We start from the raw sequence: 17718 nt of genomic DNA on the forward strand, positions 1-17718 counted from the left end.
GAAATTGTCAGGCAAGTAGAGGTTTCTGCATGCCTAAGTTGAGTTCTTCTTTTGTGCTGCGCAAATAACTTTACTGTGCTACGCAAATACCAGGCAACTGCTACATTTCTATTCCAAGGTTATAACCTCCTTGCAGTGATTTCTTCCATCATTTTCATAGCGTGCTGCTACAAATACAAGTTGCTGGTTTATCATAAAGCTCAATTATCTCTTAGTTCTCTCAATTGTGATTGCTAGGCTTCATTTCCCTCTCCTAGGGTTTTGAAAATAATCTTCAAAGATTTCATCATTTCCATGTTGAATTGCTGTTAAAACTTGTATCCAACTGTTTATACACCTTCTAAACCACAGGATCGTGTTTCTCTTGTTTGAAACCGTTCCACTCACCCAAATTCTAAATTTCCACTTTCCCTAGCTCCCTAACCTCCCTCACTATCCCTCCAAAATTTTCTAGAATTTTTTCATTTTCCTATCCCCCTCATTTCCCTAAATTTCCTCACAGCTATAAAAAATCCCTTGTTTTTCCTACAAGCAAAACCCTAGTTTCTATCCTAAGAGCTAGGTGTTGTCATGGAATCTGAAACCTCTGAACAAAGGAGGCATAGAGGAGGACATATCATCAGATATGAACCCACCTCAACCCATGAGATCTTGTCATCTCCCTTCATTAGAAAATCATTTGAAGATGCAGGCTGTCTTACATTTTGCCAAAGAATTGAGCAATTGAAGTTTCATGATCAATTGACCAGTGCTTTTGCCACCAAACTAAGAAAGGATAAAGTGACCATAGCAGTTGTTGATTTCACTGTTTCAAGACAACTTATCTCCACAACCACAGGGATTCCAAACACTGGAGAAATTTGATTCAAGAAAGAAGACCTTGACATTCAGAATTACGAAATGTACCTAAAAGCACCATATAAGGCAACTCCAAAACATGTTTTTCCATTCAGACATTTGCTGGAAAGATATACCCCTCATGAAATTGATCATGAAGTACTTCACATGTGAGGGTAGGTATTCAAGGCTGTATAAGTACCACATGAAGCTTTTGATGCATTTCACCGGTGTTCAACAACTCAATTTGTCTCACTATCTGTACAAAAGTCTGATTAAAATGACAGAAAAGGTACAAAGGCTGGGAGAGAATCACCATAATAGTCTATTTCATCATGGTTTGGTGAAAGTGCTAGTTTGTCATCAATTAGCATAGGTAAATTTGTCTTGGGATGACTTTTCAAATTCAACTTTTCCTCCATCTTCTCCAGCTATGTCTAGTGATGAATCAACACCTCCAAACTCACCAGTGCAACAAGAGGTTGCTTCTTCAAGCAGACCTACCAAGAGGAAATATAGGGTAAAAGTGGTTAAGACATACTCCAGAGGTGATAGGCTTGTGTTTGCTCCAAAGATTGTTGAAAGGGCCAAGCCTACAACAGGTGAACAGAGAGCATCCTCACAGCATGAGGAATTCACTCATCCAGGGACAAATGTGTTAGAGGTGAAGAAAGACCATGAGGACAGAATTGAAAATCAAATCATAGGAGATAAGGACACTGAGATCAAAAGGTTGGAAAATAAGTTGATAGAGGCAAATGCTTTAATAGCATGCTTGCAACAAGAGAATATGCAATTGAAAGTAAACCAAATGATCCAAGATCAACAAGCAGCCTATTCAAAGAAAGAAGATGTAAAGGGAAAAGCAGTGGCTCAGTTGAAAGTGTCAAAAGGCAAAGGAAAGCAAAGTACATCAGGGAGACCAAGAACAAGAGCCTCCAAGAGAGCCCTTGAGCTACAAAGGGAAGTTTCTCCACCAAGAGAACAAATCACTGTAGATGACCTAATCACTAGAGAAATCAATGAAGACAGAGTATATTGGCTTGATAAGGTCAATGGACACCTGGAGAAGCTCCTCAAGAAGGCAAATAGGGACAATAACTTGCAAAGGCATATGGCTATGCATTACTACACAAGAAACAAGGTATCCCAAGTCAGAATCAAACATTTGAAGAAGAAGCTCAAGGAAACCCTAACAAGACAAAAGGACAAGGAAAAGCTTGATCTACTTGCTGAGGCCTCCCTCATGGCATAACATATCATATTATAGCTTCACTCAACAATTTTGAGAAATTTTTGTCATTTTGAAAATTTTGATGGTTTTTGGTTTGTTTTAAAAACACAGTGGCAACTTGGCATTGCGATTTCTCTACAACCATCCAAATGCCTAAAAAGTTATATGCTTGGGTAGATAATCACCTCTACTTATCAGTTATCCACTTTTGTAAGTTTGTTAGTGGATAGATTGGGAGAAAAAGCTCAAAAACAGGTCAAAAAATCACTTTCTGCCACTGTTTTGAAGCAGGCGCTGCACAAATAGTAGTCTTGGGAAAATCAGTTTTTCTCCTAGCTGGATTGTCCAAATCACTTGCTTTAGTAGTCAAATGACAACTAGACACTTACAGCTTTCCAACGAGCCATAAAGTTCTCAATTTGGAGCACGGGAAGGCCTCCAAAATCCTCCTGCAAGATGGCGCTGCGCTTTTGCCTGAGTGCACTCCGCAAATGCCTGAATATGTTGCACTTTTGCCTGTAGTAGTCTTTCTTAGCATGTCTTCACCAGATCTTTGTTTGATGATGTAATTTTAATATTTTGAATTCTTGATGATGTAATTATGAAATAAATTAGCATGATAAGTTGTTTTTATGCTTAACTAGGCCTCATAAATGAAGCAAAACTCAAATCAAAGTCTAAGAGAAGAGTTTGTTTTCAACCTTCTCACTCTCACTTGTTGGTTGAGATATTCTTAGAAACTATTCCACCACTTAGGGATTCGACCCCTGAAGGTGGGGAAATTGTTTATCTTAGTCTATATGTATCATTTCTCATTCAGAGAGAAGGGTTGGACTTCAGAGGAGAGAATTTGTATCTTATGCTTTCACTTGGCTAATCAAAGGAGCAGTTACAACTATTTTTCAGGAATTCATGTGCAGTGAGTTTGTGATGTTGTTTTCTTTCTATGTCAGTTTCTTATGAATGAATCCATCTTTCTTAACATGCTTTGCTTTCCTCAGTGATTTTCCTTACAGTTATATAGGAAGAATTATTTATATTAAAGCTTTGTTTATGTGGAAAATCATTTCTGTGTATTTCTTCTAGATTAATGAATTCATTGCGCACATGCTCATTATGACTTTCTAATTTTCTCAGACCCTACACTACATTGACCAAACTCTCAGATCCATTACATTGACCAAACTCTCAGATCCATCACAAGGCACTGCTATCTTGCTCCTCCTTATGCCCGCCACTGCAACCTTTGAGGCCTTGACCTAGCTGGTTTTTCTCATCCCTGATCCAATAATCCAAAAACCCTAAATTTCCAAAAACTCATCAGAAACTATTGTATCTAGCCTAAAATCCATCTTTCTTCCAGTCATTGACTGTGAAATCCTTAGAGAGATCCCTCTCTGGTTTAGCAGGGCTAGCTGCTGAACTGCAAGTAATTTGAAGTTACCTCTTTCGATCTCCTCCTTAGCCTGGGACATTGTAGAGGATAACAGAGTACATGGACGAGTACAGGGCATTGGGACGGGAGTTTTAGTCTGCCATGAGCTTCATTGATTCTACCACCTTCAACTGAAAAGCAGACCCAAACCATTTCAAAAGGTTTCAAACCAGAATTAGGAGCTACAAAAAACTTTGGGGAAGGTGACCATCCCTTACTTTGATGGGTTGACCAAGTGTTCAACTTGATCATGGGTTCAAAAGCTGGATACATATTTCTAGTTACATGAGATGACCGAGGAGGAGACTATTAAGCTAGCCACATTACACTTGGATGGCAAGACTCATGAGTGGTGGTACCATGGGCTGGTGACGTTGGAGCATAGCAACATCATCTCATACACAGAGTTCACTTAGAGACTTATTGAGCGCTTTGACAGGAAGGATCCGAAGATTCATTTTAGAGAGTTGGCACAACTCAAGTAGACAGGTAGTCCAGAGGTTTATATTGCATAATTTCAGAGGTTGGCAGTCATGGTCACGAATATTTCAGAGATCAGATTGGTGATGCTATTTGTAGAGGGGTTGGTAGAACCTCTATGTGGATGGGTCAAAGGTTCTGACCCACTACTCTTCATGCGACAATCAACAAAACTAGGGACTTACAGGATGCCGCTTCTAAAAATAAATTCACTCCTAAACCTTCTTTCCCTCAGAAGGGTAAAGAGGTCAAGCCCTTTCAAAAGGCGTGGATCGGGAAACAAAAGATGGATGAGGGGCATCAAGGCAAAAGTGTGCTGGCAAAGACAAAGTGGGAAAGACTGAGTCACTACATTGAGGTATTCGGGGAGTGACAATGAAGATGGGGATGAGCAGCTAGTTCAAGGACCGATACAGGGACAGTTGCACCGGGCAGTTGGGGTGAGTCTTCACATGCCGAGGACAAAGCTCCTATTATTGCACCTATGTCAGGATTTCCTACATATCACACTTTTAGAGTTAGAGGGGTTGTAACAGGGCACAAGGTGACAGTATTGATTGATAGTGGGGCTTCCCACAATTTTATAGATGTGGAGATGGTGGAGCAGAGAGGGATTCCTACTCAAGAGTTCAATGGATTTACAATTGTCATTCATGGGAAACATCAAATGGACTGTAATAGATACATTCTTAAATTATAACTCACCATGGGTAACTATACAGTGACAGAGGATTTCCTTGTGGGGGATGTACAAGATACTCATGTGGTGTTGGGTTGTCAGTGGCTTTACTACATCGGGAAGTACACTACGGAACAACGAAACATGCAAATGGAGTTCAATGATCCCGTAGATGGCAGGAGAGTAGTTTTGAGAGCCATGCTTCAATACCCGCCAAAGCTAATTTCATCCAACCATATGGAGGCAGTTTTGAGACGAGGTGATATTGAGTGGGCAGTAGAGTGCCTTATTACCTAAGTAACCTGACACGAGAATTCAGGATTCGTTGGATATGGGGATTCGAGTGTCAGATTTAGACACGTTAACCCCCCGGAACAAGACACGTTAGGACATGTTATATATATATATATTAAAAATTAGATATTTCTTACACAAATTCCATTATTGATACAAATTCATTGATTTCAAACATAGATCTTTATCTAGATGTAAGTTTTACTGTTTACAAAGTAAGTTAGTAAGTTAGTAACATTATAGCATGCATAGTACATACAAAAGTCAAATACATGTCACATAAATGATAAATCAATGAATCATAAATTCTAAATCCATAAATGATAAATCATAATACATATTCAATTCATCAATGATCCAATAGGAGAAAGACAAGATAGTAAGATAAAGACACTGACAACTGTAGTTTTCTCATTAAGTCATCAAAATCAAAATGTGTTACATAGGTAGTGCAATGCCAATGGCAAATATAAATAGAAAATACAAAACAACTACAGGTATACAAGCCTCAAGGCAGTGGGTAGACCATGACTCATGAGTCATCAATCCTCATAGTCATCATCAGAATCAGCATCACTGTCCTCATCATCATGGTCACCACTGCTCTCCTCTGCATCCTCCTCCTCCCCTGTATCCATAGTCGTCTCTGCATCTATTGGTGTGGAGGATGACCCCTCTACAGTATCACCATCATCAAATCTAACAGGCTCTAGCACTGGATCATTGAGATCCATGTTGGCCAATGCCAACTCAACACTGCTGTCCAGACCCATATCATCAGGAAAGACATCCCACATCTTTGTCTTTCCCTTCAACCACTCTTCCCTCTGCCTGTAAATAAGACGAAGGTTGGTGTGCACATACACCATTGTCTTTGCCCTGGACTGCTCAAGCCTGCTCTTCTTAACACTATACAAATTCCCATATGTGCTCCAATTCCTCTCGCAACAAGAGGATGAAGTCACCTGAGAGGAGCCTCATGGCTAACTGCTGTAGAGGAGGGCTTGTTGCCCCATGATTTTCCCACCAAGAATAAGGCTTCTTAGCCCCCCTGTCTCTAATCACATCATATCATGCAAATCGACCAGTGCCAGTGGAAAACTCTGTAAAGGCATCCTCCACCTCATCAAGCAATGCTCTATCCTAAAAAACCCGCCTGAATGCATCTTTCCTCCCCTGTGAGATTTCACCATCCATGTGAGGAGGGAATCTGTGGGAAGGTCCACCATTCAGCCACTCATCACTATAGTATTTTGGGTTCAATGAGTGAGCCAAACAATGTAAAGGTGTGCAATTCTTGTCCCATCTGCTGACAAGAATATCCTGTATAGTACCACAGAAGGCCTCTGGTGAATACTCGGGGCACTCACTCTGTAGAATAATGCTCCTCACAGACTCAATCATGGAATCCCATCCCTCATAAACCTCTGTTAGGATGGGTTTGTCTGTATCTGCAAATCAAAGCAAAGAAATTATAGGGTCCATGATTTGAATAATTAGATATACCCTCTCCCACCAAGCATGATCTAGCAATGTGTCCTTCACTCTTTTAGAGGCTAGTTGATTTGTCTTTCTCCAAAAAGACCAAAACTCTGAAATAACCATGGCCCCAAGAGCGGTCTTGACCTCCCTCAACCTCTTCAACATGATGAATGAAGAGGCAAACCGTGTATCAACAATCTTCAACAATGATAGATTGATGTACTCCTTGTAGATAGTGATGGAATTTGTATGATTTTGCACAAAGTTACAGATATGTTGTGTATCCTCAATAATGTTACCAATCCAAAGCACATCAGAAGCAATGGATTTTAGTGCTAAGTTCAATGAATGGACAATGCAAGGTGTCCAAAACATTTGTGGATATTTAGCTTCCACAATCATGCCAGCAGCCTTGCAAACAGGTTCATTATCTGTAATGATTTGCACACAAGAATCAACACATACATCTTCAATAACTTAATAAATAACTCACCCATAAATTGTGTATCCTTGATTCTCCAAGTGTATCCACTGCTTTCAAGAAAACTGGACCATTCAAGGAAGACACCATGAAGTTGATGAGTGGGTGTCGTGCTAGATCTGTCCATCCATCAGAAACAATGCTAACCTCAAATGTTGGCCATGATGCTTTAATAGGCTCAAGCATTTTTTGCTCTTTTTTTTTGCCTTCGTTAACAATGTGGTTCTAAGCTTCTTTGAATCAGGAGGCACATACCATGATGGAGACCTGTGAGTTAGAGCTCGGCACATCTCAATAAATAGAGGTGAGCGTGCAACATTAAAGGATATGAAGTTTTGATAGAAAAAAGGCAATGGTGAGATCAAGCTCTTCCCGTTTCTCTTTTTGAAAAATCTTGTCCATTGGACCAAGTGAAATTGCCTTTCTTTTTGTTGCTTGTCCCCCAATAGAACTCTCAAATGGAAATTTGGTGGTGCCTTTCCTCAAAAATGGAAGGGGGTCATCATTCTTGGTTTTTTTATTTTGTTGCCACATTTGCCATATCAACAATGAACTCTTTTTCCATTTCTTTCCTCTTTTGTAAAGAAACTTGTGTACAAGCTCCAACTCCACAACCTGGTAAAGCCAACAAATGGCCTTTCACACGGTAATATGTGCTTGTGAAAGTATTGTGGCAAAAGTTGCATCTCCAATTCACATTGCCTCCTCCCTTCCCCTTGCTGCTTGGCCCATCCTCTCTTGTGACATATTTCCACAAGGGATATTTCTCAATGTTACCTTTAGGAGGAAGCCTTCCCTCAACATTACTTGCAACAGACTCTGATGATATTGAGGGAGGAGGGGCATCTTCAATGGGGATATTCTTCCCCTTCCTTTGCCCCCTACCTGCTGCCCTTGATTGAGCCATGAATACTGTAAAAAAAATAAACAAAACATGCACAAATTTGTAAAATAAATGCATATACAAACTGCTGTAATACAAATGCAAAAAAATAGAGAGGAAATGCACTTACTTGTTGCTTGAATCTCCTTGGAAACGCTCCAAACCCTAGGCTTCTTGCTCCAAACTCACAACAAACCCACAACTCGACTATTGCAAAAGAAATGACAACAAATGAGGAAAAAAACAGTCATTTATGCCCTTTATTGGCCGCATGGGTCCCAGAATTCCGGATTCATGTCCGAATTTCGGGACATGATCTGGATTCGATAGTGCTCCAATCGGACACGACGTGTCACAAAATTCGGACACGATTTAGGTCAAATTGTATAGGATTCGACGGATTCAGACACGTGGCCTTCTAAGAGCGAATCCGGTTTCAGAGCTTATTACATATATCAGGCAGCCAAAGAAACCACAACAACACTCAAATGACATTTAGGTATTACTTCATAAAAATCATAAAGTTTTTGCTGACACTCCTCTAGGTAGACCACGAGACAGAGATTTTGAACATGTCATAGAACTTGAGGAGGGTGTGCAAGCAGTAATAACCACTCCCTATTAGCATGCCAAGGTCTATAAATATGAGATAGAGAAGGCCATCAAAGAGATGTTGAGGTTGGGCCATATTTGATTGAGCTCTAGTCCGTTCGCTTCTTCGGTAGTGATGGCTAAGAAGAAGGACGACACCTTGGGGATGTGTATCGACTATCGGGCTCTCAACGAGAAGAAACAATAAAAAATGGTACATTATTCCCCGGATCGATGAGTTGAAAGGGGCCAAATATTTTTCGATGATTGATCTTTGTTTTGGCTATCATCAGATCTGGGTTCGGGAGCAAGATATCCTGAAGACAACTTTCCGGTGCCACTATGGGCACTACAAGTTTTCGGTTATGCCATTTGGGCTAACCAATGCTCCAGTGACCTTCCAATCCTGTATGAACCATGTGTTTAATAAGCAGTTGTAGAAGTATTTATTGGTCTTCTTCGATGACATGTTGGTTTACAACAAAACATGGGAGGACCAGCTGAGGCACTTGGACGAGGTGTTGGGAATTCTATGCAAAAGAATCCAAGTGTGAATTTGACATGACAAAGATGCTCTATCTCGGGCATGTGATTGGTCATGATGACGTACAGGGGCATCAAGAAAAAATCCGAGCAATCATTGAGTGGCCCACCCCAAAGAATATCACAAAACTGAAGAGCTTCCTTGGTCTTTGCACTTACTACAAGATATTTGTTAAGGGGTTTCACAATTAATAGCTCCTCTTATAGACCTCACTAAGAAGGGAGCCTTCAGCTGGTTGGAGAAAGCACAGGAAACATTCGAGAGGATGAAGGAGGTGATGAGCACATGCCCTGTGCTTGCTTTACCAGATTTCACCCAGTCATTCTTGTTGGAATGCGATGCTTTGGGGATGAAATAGGAGTAGTTCTTATGCAGAATCAACACCCCATAGCGTTCGAAAGTCGCAAGATCAGAGATTATGAGTTTGACTATTCGATCTATGATAAGGAGATGTTGGCTATAATACATGCATTGGCCAAATTTAGGTAGCATCTGGTGGGAAGCATATTTAAGGTAAAAATAGACCATAATAGCCTGAAGTTCATCATGGAGTAGACAAAACTGAGTAAGAGGTAGCAGAAATGGATCAACAAGTTGCAGGCCTATGACTTCGAGATAGAGTACGTCAAGGGTAATAACAACATGGTGGTCGACGCTCTATCAAGAATGCCACCCACCTTCTCACTCATAGAGATGACTGAAGATTGGAGGTCACTGCTGTTGGTGGAGTATTCAAAAAATAAATTTGCTTGTGAAATTCTTGAAGGTTTGATCCATGATGATAGGCTATGTCACATGGTTCAGGTTCGAATTCGAGTTCGACAACGATTAAGTTCGATTCGAATTTGAATTTTCCGATGAGGTTCGCCATTAAATTCGACTATACATATTATTCAACATATATATGACATAAAATAATAAAAAATCAAAATCAATCAATAAAGCTATATGAGTAAGAATTCTTATTTGTAAACATACATGAATAACTTAATCGTGATAGCATTGAATTATCAATGAAATTAGTTAAATCAAAATGTAAACATACACCATAGTAGTTTGCAAATACAAAAAAGAATGGCATAATTTTCAATTTCCAAAATTTAAAAGAAAATAGTATGTATAATGTCAAATAGTTATAATCTTGGAAAAAATCACATAATTAAAACATAATCAAAATTTAAACATACAAATTACAATAGAACTATATTGCAAAATCATGGAGAAATCACGAGCCACAAATCACGACCACGATTCACTTCATGCTCCAAGCGGTAGGGACTAGCAATGTCTAGAAATTGAATTCAGGAAATCGTATAGAATACAACACACAACAACAACACTGAGCACAATAGAGTGAGTACACTCAGACTGAAGTTGCCTTGTGAAAATCTATCGACAACCATGGTAAATAAAGCCAAACTAGTGGATAGCACGGGAAACTAATTGGCGGGAAGTGGAACAAGAGAAAACCATGTGCTGCTTATGGTTCTTCTCATAAACCTTAAAACAACTAACAAAAACCGCCCGAACTTTAACTTTGAACCCCAAAATTTTTTAAAAAAATATCTTAAAATTTGGCTTCAGGTTCGTCTTTAGGTTCGCCTTCAGGTTCGAATTCGTTGAGGTTCGACTATCAGGTTCGTCGAACCTGAACGAATTTGAATTTTTTTTTGGGTTCACTGAATTTCGAACCTCGAGGTTCAACTTCAGCGAACCCTGTGACATAGATGATAGGTACTAGGTTATGAATGACATTATTTAGTATAAGGTCTAGATCTATCTTGTACTAGAATCAAAACTCAAAGAGAGAATCATGCAGGAAGCTCACCCTTACCAGGACATCCGGGATATTTAAGAGCTACAAGAGGATTAGGAGGAGGTTCACCTGGAAAGGCCTCAAGATGGATGTGCTGAGATTTGTAAGGGAGTGCAACACTTGCCAACAAAACAAAACAGAGCACGCTCATCTAGCAGGTTTACTGTAGCCCCTCCCCATCCCAGAGCAAAAATGGGAGAGCGTTTCCATGGACTTTATCACTGGCTTACCTTCGGTGCGGGGCAAAAATTGCATATATGTGATGGTAGATTGACTCACAAAATTTTCCCATTTCTTTTCCATACCGTCAAAATATTCAGCTTCGTAGGTGGCTGAGCTATTTTTCAAGGAAGTCTTTAGATTGCATTAGTTGTCGAAGACCATTGTCAGTGATAGAGATAGTAGGTTCATGGACGATTTTTGGTAGGAGCTTTTCACACTTGTGGGACTGAACTAACTCCAAGCACTAGTTACCACCCACAGATTGATGGGCAGACAAAGATAGTCAACAAGTGGTTGGAAGGCTATCTCAAGAATTATGTAACTGACCAACAAAAGACATGGGTGAAGTGGTTGCATCTGGGAGAGCATTGCTACAATACCACTTTTCACATGGCCATTGGCATGACTCCCTTCAGAGCTTTGTATGGGTAATGACGCCCTGAAATTTGCGTACAGGATATTTGGGGATAGTCGGGCACCATTGGCCAAGGACTAGATTCAAGAGAGCCATGACATCTTAAAAGTCTTCAAGGACAATCTACATATGGCTCAGAATCAACAAAAGTTGTAGGCAGATAGGCATAGGGTGTACCTCTGTCTTCAGCCCCACAAGCAATCATCACTAAAAATAAAAAGGGAGGAAAAGTTGAAACCCAAGTTCTATGGGCCATTCAAAATTCTGAGATGAGTGGGAGAGGTGGCCAATGAATTCGAGCTTCCTGAAGGATGTAAAATTCACAACGTCTTTCATTTCTCATGCCTCAAAAAGGCCTTGGGGCGGCATGTTGTTATTTCCACAAAAATCCCGCCATTGGATATGAGGAAGGAGAATTGATCTTGGTTCCTGAAAGATCCTAGATACAAGGAAGAGGAAACTGCGGAATAAGACAATCAAGGAGTACCTTGTAAAGTGGAAAGATTTTTGGGTAGAAGATGCTACCTGAGAAGGTGAGTAGGTGCTCAAACATCCTGAATTTAAATTGCTTAAGGACAAACAATCTTGGGTGGGGAGCACTGTAATGTCCCCAACCACTTGGGAAGCTTATGGTGGAGTCCGCTAGCCTAAAGTGGTTCCCATAGGCTAAAGCAAGGAAATATTTAATAAAGGGGACTTAAATTGCCTAAGGAAAACATTATAAAAGTCTAAAAAGGAGAAAGGGAGATATTCCCTAGGCAAGTAAAAGGTCACTTTAACTTTTATAAAATGAAATATCATAAAGTGACTTCATAAAAAGTGATTTATTAAAAGGAAGGTGAAAAGGTGATCCTAAGTTCATAAAAGAAGGAAAATGAGGAGACTCTCCACGTGCATTTTTGAGTTTGGAGAAAGAGCTCTTGGAGAGAGTTGAAGGAGAAGCTTAGGGTTTTGGAACCCTAGCTGCCATAGCAAACTTCGGTGTTGAAACTAGACACCCTAGTTTGGATTTGAGAGTGAATCACTCAGATTTCACCACTGAGCTTCAATGGAGAATAGGATTTCTAAGGAATATTGAGTCCTTCAAGTGTTATCAGTTGATTTTAAAGGCTCATTTGGTGTTTTTCATTTCATTTGACAGGTTGGGGAAACAAGTGAAGGGGGCTAGCGCCAGTACCAGAACTGAGGTCAATTTTGTGGCTGAGCCATACACAATTAAAGAGAACAAGTATTATGGAGCTGCTGGATGAGTTCTTGTGACATTTCAGGGTTGGAACCACAATTCTCTCTCTGCTGGACAGACTCTTAGCTGGGTCGAGTTTTTCTTGAGAAGTAGACAAGAGTCGAGTTGCCTCCTTGATAGTTGAGTGAAGTATAAACTGCTGGAGCGAGCTTCTGCTAACAGAATTCGAGTTCTGGTCACAAGGGAGTTATATTCCCTTATGTCAGCTCAGGCCGTGGGCTATTCTCAACTGCTGGCTGCGTATTTCCTCTACAGAATGCCGCATTCTGCCCTTAACAAACTTGTGTGACTTGGACGTGGGTCAGTGAGGAATAAGACTCAAATTTGCTGGACGAGTTGGTATCAGAACGAGCAAGAAGAGTCTCTGCGTGCTGGTCTGGAGCCTCGTACATTTATTCTGTTGGTGGACAAGAGTTCTGGGTCAGTTGAAGGCTATACCAGCAAACTGTCAACACAATACACTGTACAGTGATAACAGCCACCTGGTACACGCTGCTGAAGCCAAATTCGGACTTGGTCAAAGTGCTGGAGGGTATCTTACTGATTCGAGTGCCAGGTTCATCTGTGCCATTGTAACGCTGTAATTTTCCCTTTCACAAATACATGACTGCCTGATGTGGTTCACTGCTTATTTAAATTGAATGTGAAATTGTTTGTGGGCTTATACTCTCTATTTCTAAGTTGTTCACACTTCTGGGTGCACTTCCAAATCAGCTTAATATATATATACTACAATGTTTTTATATTGAATGAAAACCATTGTGTATATCTGCAATGTCCTTGTAACGAAAAAAAACACTCATCTACAGAAGCATGTCTAAACTCTAATTTTGATAACCTGAGGAGGGAGACTATTAAAAATTGACAGAGACTGGTATTTCTGGAGTCATTTCTGAGCAGGAATCTTACAACACAATTGTTTTTCTGTTATCAAATTTGCATTCAGATGCTGCTGCTAATTTAAATTAGTAAGTTCAATTTATGTTTTTTTTCTCACATGTGATCTCTGATGACATACATACTGTTTGAAGCTTATCCACCAACATTTTCCATATTCAACATGTTTGATCCATAGACTGCTAAGATGGGATTTCTTTGGTGATTGAAACATCTAGTTTGCTTTCTGATAATTTTTAGCAGATGTTAAGGTTGGCGATGAGCTACTTGTGGATGGTGGCATGGTGAGGTTTGAGGTGGTTGAAAAACTTGGACCAGATGTGAAATGTCAGTGTACTGATCCTGGGTTGCTGTTACCACGTGCCAATATAACATTTTGGAGGCAGGGCAGGTTGGTGCGTGAAAGAAATGCCATGCTCCCCACAATTTCCTCCAAGGTTGGTTGTTCTCAAGTGAGACTTCTAGATGAAATTCTAAAATGTCACATTTCTGACAAAGTTCTGATGCTATCTTTTCTTGCAGGACTGGCTTGATATAGATTTTGGGATTTCCGAAGGAGTGGATTTCATTGCTATATCTTTTGTGAAATCAGCAGAGGTGATCAAACATTTGAAGAGCTACATTGCATCTCGATCTCGTGATGGGTAAGGATATTTGAACCTTGTACAAAATATTGTTATCTAGAATATTACCTGATTTTTCAATTGACATCTACTGTATTATAAGTGTTTTTTACTGTCATTTATGCAAAGTAGTAAAGTTTTAGCCATGTTCATATAGTTTGCAGTTTAAAAGAGATTCTTGTTGAGAATATGCAATCCTTAGAACATATTGGCAGTATGTAATACCCCAATTTTGACACTTGGGAGGTATTAGATTAGATTGTGGATAAATTGTAATGCATGTTTGTAATGATGGGTGTCAAGCCATGTGAGCTTGGATAAATGACCCTGTAATGTAATGTTGTAAATATGCTTTTCTAGGCTCCTAGTGCAGAGATCAAGGAAAAGATCTGACTAGAGAATGGTTAGGCATATATAGACAGTAAATATGCTTTCTATTGGACTGTGTGGTAGAGTTACCATGGTGCAATTATATGCTAAAATACAATGCTAGAATATAATATAATATACAATGCTCCAAGTGTTGGAAAATCCATATAGGTGGCAGTGAAATTATTTTCCTTATTAATGACATTAACTTGTGATGTTTTCATTATTAGTATTATCTTTTCTTATCATCAAGATTAATGCAAGCAACAAATAGAAGAGAACACAAGATATAGGCACACTGCCAGGGCAAAACCCTCCTTAAGAGGAAAACCCAGTCACAAATTCTTCCTTCAATAGATTCAAGATGAGACAACCAAGACCCTTACAACTTAGACTTGAGACTACCTCCATCAAGTCATCCTACTTTCACTGTGTTAGCACCAAGACATCATCATATCATTGAGACCTTCTTACTGTAGGTTCACCAAACTTCTGTCATTGTAATACTTCCGAACTGAGGTCGTTGCATTGTCATTGAACTGAAATGGCACCCAAACTGTAGCACCCAATCACTGTGACATCTTTGAAAATATGTGACCTTCAAACCCTTCTTACTGTGATAATTCTGAACTGTGGTAACACCGAATTATTAGAGCAGCGAAATAGCACCAGACTGTAGTTGACATAGCACCGAACTGTAGTCTCTATATTTTATTCAAGCTCCTGCACTAACACCGAAAAAACTTGTCTCTTGTCCGAACTGTTATCTCTGTGATTGCCCAACTTGATTTCAGAGAGATCTGATTTTTTCTTGACTGCCTTTTATGCGAAGTCCTTACTTGTATATATAGTGGTTTGACTATTACAAATGATCCAACATGTCTTCATGAAAGGTTGCGTCTCCATTTTAAGTTAGGTTGACATGTAGGCCGGCTGGTAGGCTGGCACATAATAACTCAGCTATTCAGCAAATTCATATTTTTTATTATTATTAAACAGATAGAAGATGATTACAATTTGTGAGAGGCCCCTAGCTTTATGCTGCCTTGGGTGCCTCTTGGTGAATGGGTATGAACTTTGATCATGCCCTTTGCCTAATAACTACTAATTAACTAAATATTTTTATATAACATTGCCTTCTTCCCAAAAAATGCTTTGTCATCAAAGCATACGTAACGACAGATGCTGTTGACGAAATGCTTCAGTCTCCCAAGAAGCTTCTTCTTTTGGTAAGTCCTTCCACTTGATCAAGTATTCCTTGATTACACGAGATCGAAGCTTCTTTTCCCTAGTGGATATGATACTTTCTGGTTCTAAAATGACCCATCCTTCATCATCTAAGGATGGAAGCGTTGTTTATGTTGATTGATGGTCGCCTAGTGCCCTTTTAAGGCAGGATACATGGAAGACGTTGTGAACACGACTTTTATCCGGAAGGCTTAAACTATATGCAACTTGGCTGATCTTTTTGTTGATCTGGTATGGTCCATAGAACTTTGGTGCTAATTTATTTTTTCCTTTTTGTTTCAAGGACAACTGTTTGTATGGTTGGAGCTTGACAAATACCCATTCTCCAACTTCAAATTCTCTCTCGGTTCTGTTTCGGTCAACTTGTTGCTTCATACGGTTTCTTGCATTATTTAAATTTTCTTTTAGGGTTTGGATGATTTTTTGGGTTTCTTCTAGTTGGTTTTTAACAACTGGTAGATTTGTCTGGACGGTAGCTAGATCCTTCCATTTCGGAGGTTCGTACCCATACAAAGCTTGGAATGGAGTCATTTTTGCTGACGTATGGTAAGTAGAATTATACCACCATTCAGCGAGATGCAACCACTAAACCCACTTATTTTGTTTTTCTGTAGCGTAACAACATAGGTAGGCTTCCAAACATTTATCGACAACCTCCGTTTGTCCTTCTGTTTGAGCGTGGTAGGCAAAACTCATATTTAGGTAGGTTCCTATATGGTTGAACAATTCCTTTTAGAAATTACCCTTAAATTTGGCATCTCTATCATTCACAATGACTTTCGGAAAACTGTGTAATTTATAAATATTTTTTCAAAATATCTTAATGATTTGTTTAGTTGAGTCTGATTTCTTCATTGCAATAAAGTGAGCATATTTGGTGAGTCAATCGACTACTACGAAAATCTTATCCTTTCCCTTAGATACAAGTAATCCCTCAATAAAGTCCATTGATATTTCTTCCCATTTCTGATTTGGAATGTTTAAGGGGTGAAGTAATCCAGGTGTCATAATATATTCACTTTTATTTCTTTGACAATTGTCACATTCTGCTACATATTTATAAATATCATGACTCATCCCCTTCCAAAAGAATGATCGATGTGCATTGTAGTAATTCTTAAAGAATCCGACATGTCCGACTGACAATGAATCATGTGACTCCTTGAGTATCTTGGATTTAAACTTGGAGTTTCAGATAGATTCATCCTTTGTACCATAGAATATCGTTCTTCCATTCAAATTTTGAGTTGTTTGGAAGGTTATTGATTATCGCAGTTATTTCTGGATCCTTGGCATACTCACTTCGAATCTCATTAAGCCATTCAGGAACAACAACCGAGACTGCAAGTAATGTTGGTTCTTCGTCCTTCCTAGACAGGGCATCTGCAACGACATTGTCTTTTCCCTTTTTATGTAATATCTCCATGTCAAAGGCGACAATTTTTCCAATCCATTTTTGTTGTTCCTTCGGAAAGTGTCTTTTGTTGGAGGAGGCGTTGGAGACTGTTATGGTCTGTTTGAATGGAGAACTTACTTCCCAAAAGATATTGGCTTCACTTGGCCAGTGCGTGCATAATAGTGAGCATTTCCTTGTTGTATGTGGATTTAAGATGTTCTCGTTTATTGAGCTTCCTACTTTCAAAAGTTATTGGATGCCCTTCTTGCATTAACACTGCACCTATATCGAACCCAGAAGCATCACACTCAATGATAAATGGTTTAGAGAAATCTGGAGTTGCCAATACCGGGGCGTTAGACATAACTTCAATTATTCAAAACACCTTCCTACTTCATTCCATTGAAATGAATTCTTCTTTAAAAAGTTTGTTAGAGGTGTAGTTATATGTGCATAGTTTTTAATAAATCTTCGGTAATATCCAGTCAATCCTAAGAACCCTCTTAGCTTGGATATATTAACTAGTTTGGTCCATTCCTTTATAGCCTT

General features: G+C 39.4%; 1 pseudogene across 1 annotated transcript in view; it reads left to right on the forward strand.

The window, feature by feature from the left end:
• LOC149208542 (pyruvate kinase isozyme A, chloroplastic-like) overlaps positions 1–17718 on the forward strand; it is a 205176-nt pseudogene that overhangs the window by 71435 nt on the left and 116023 nt on the right. Inside the window, exons 3-4 of the transcript XR_016252781.1 lie at positions 13777–13970; positions 14056–14177. The product of XR_016252781.1 is annotated as a pyruvate kinase isozyme A, chloroplastic-like (transcript). The remainder of the gene's footprint in view (positions 1–13776; positions 13971–14055; positions 14178–17718) is intronic.

This window comes from Pinus tabuliformis, chromosome 1_2 (assembly GCF_031772625.1).
Source record: "Pinus tabuliformis cultivar Carrire ecotype Pingquan chromosome 1_2, CPIR1, whole genome shotgun sequence".
Taxonomy (NCBI): Eukaryota; Viridiplantae; Streptophyta; class Pinopsida; order Pinales; family Pinaceae; genus Pinus; species Pinus tabuliformis.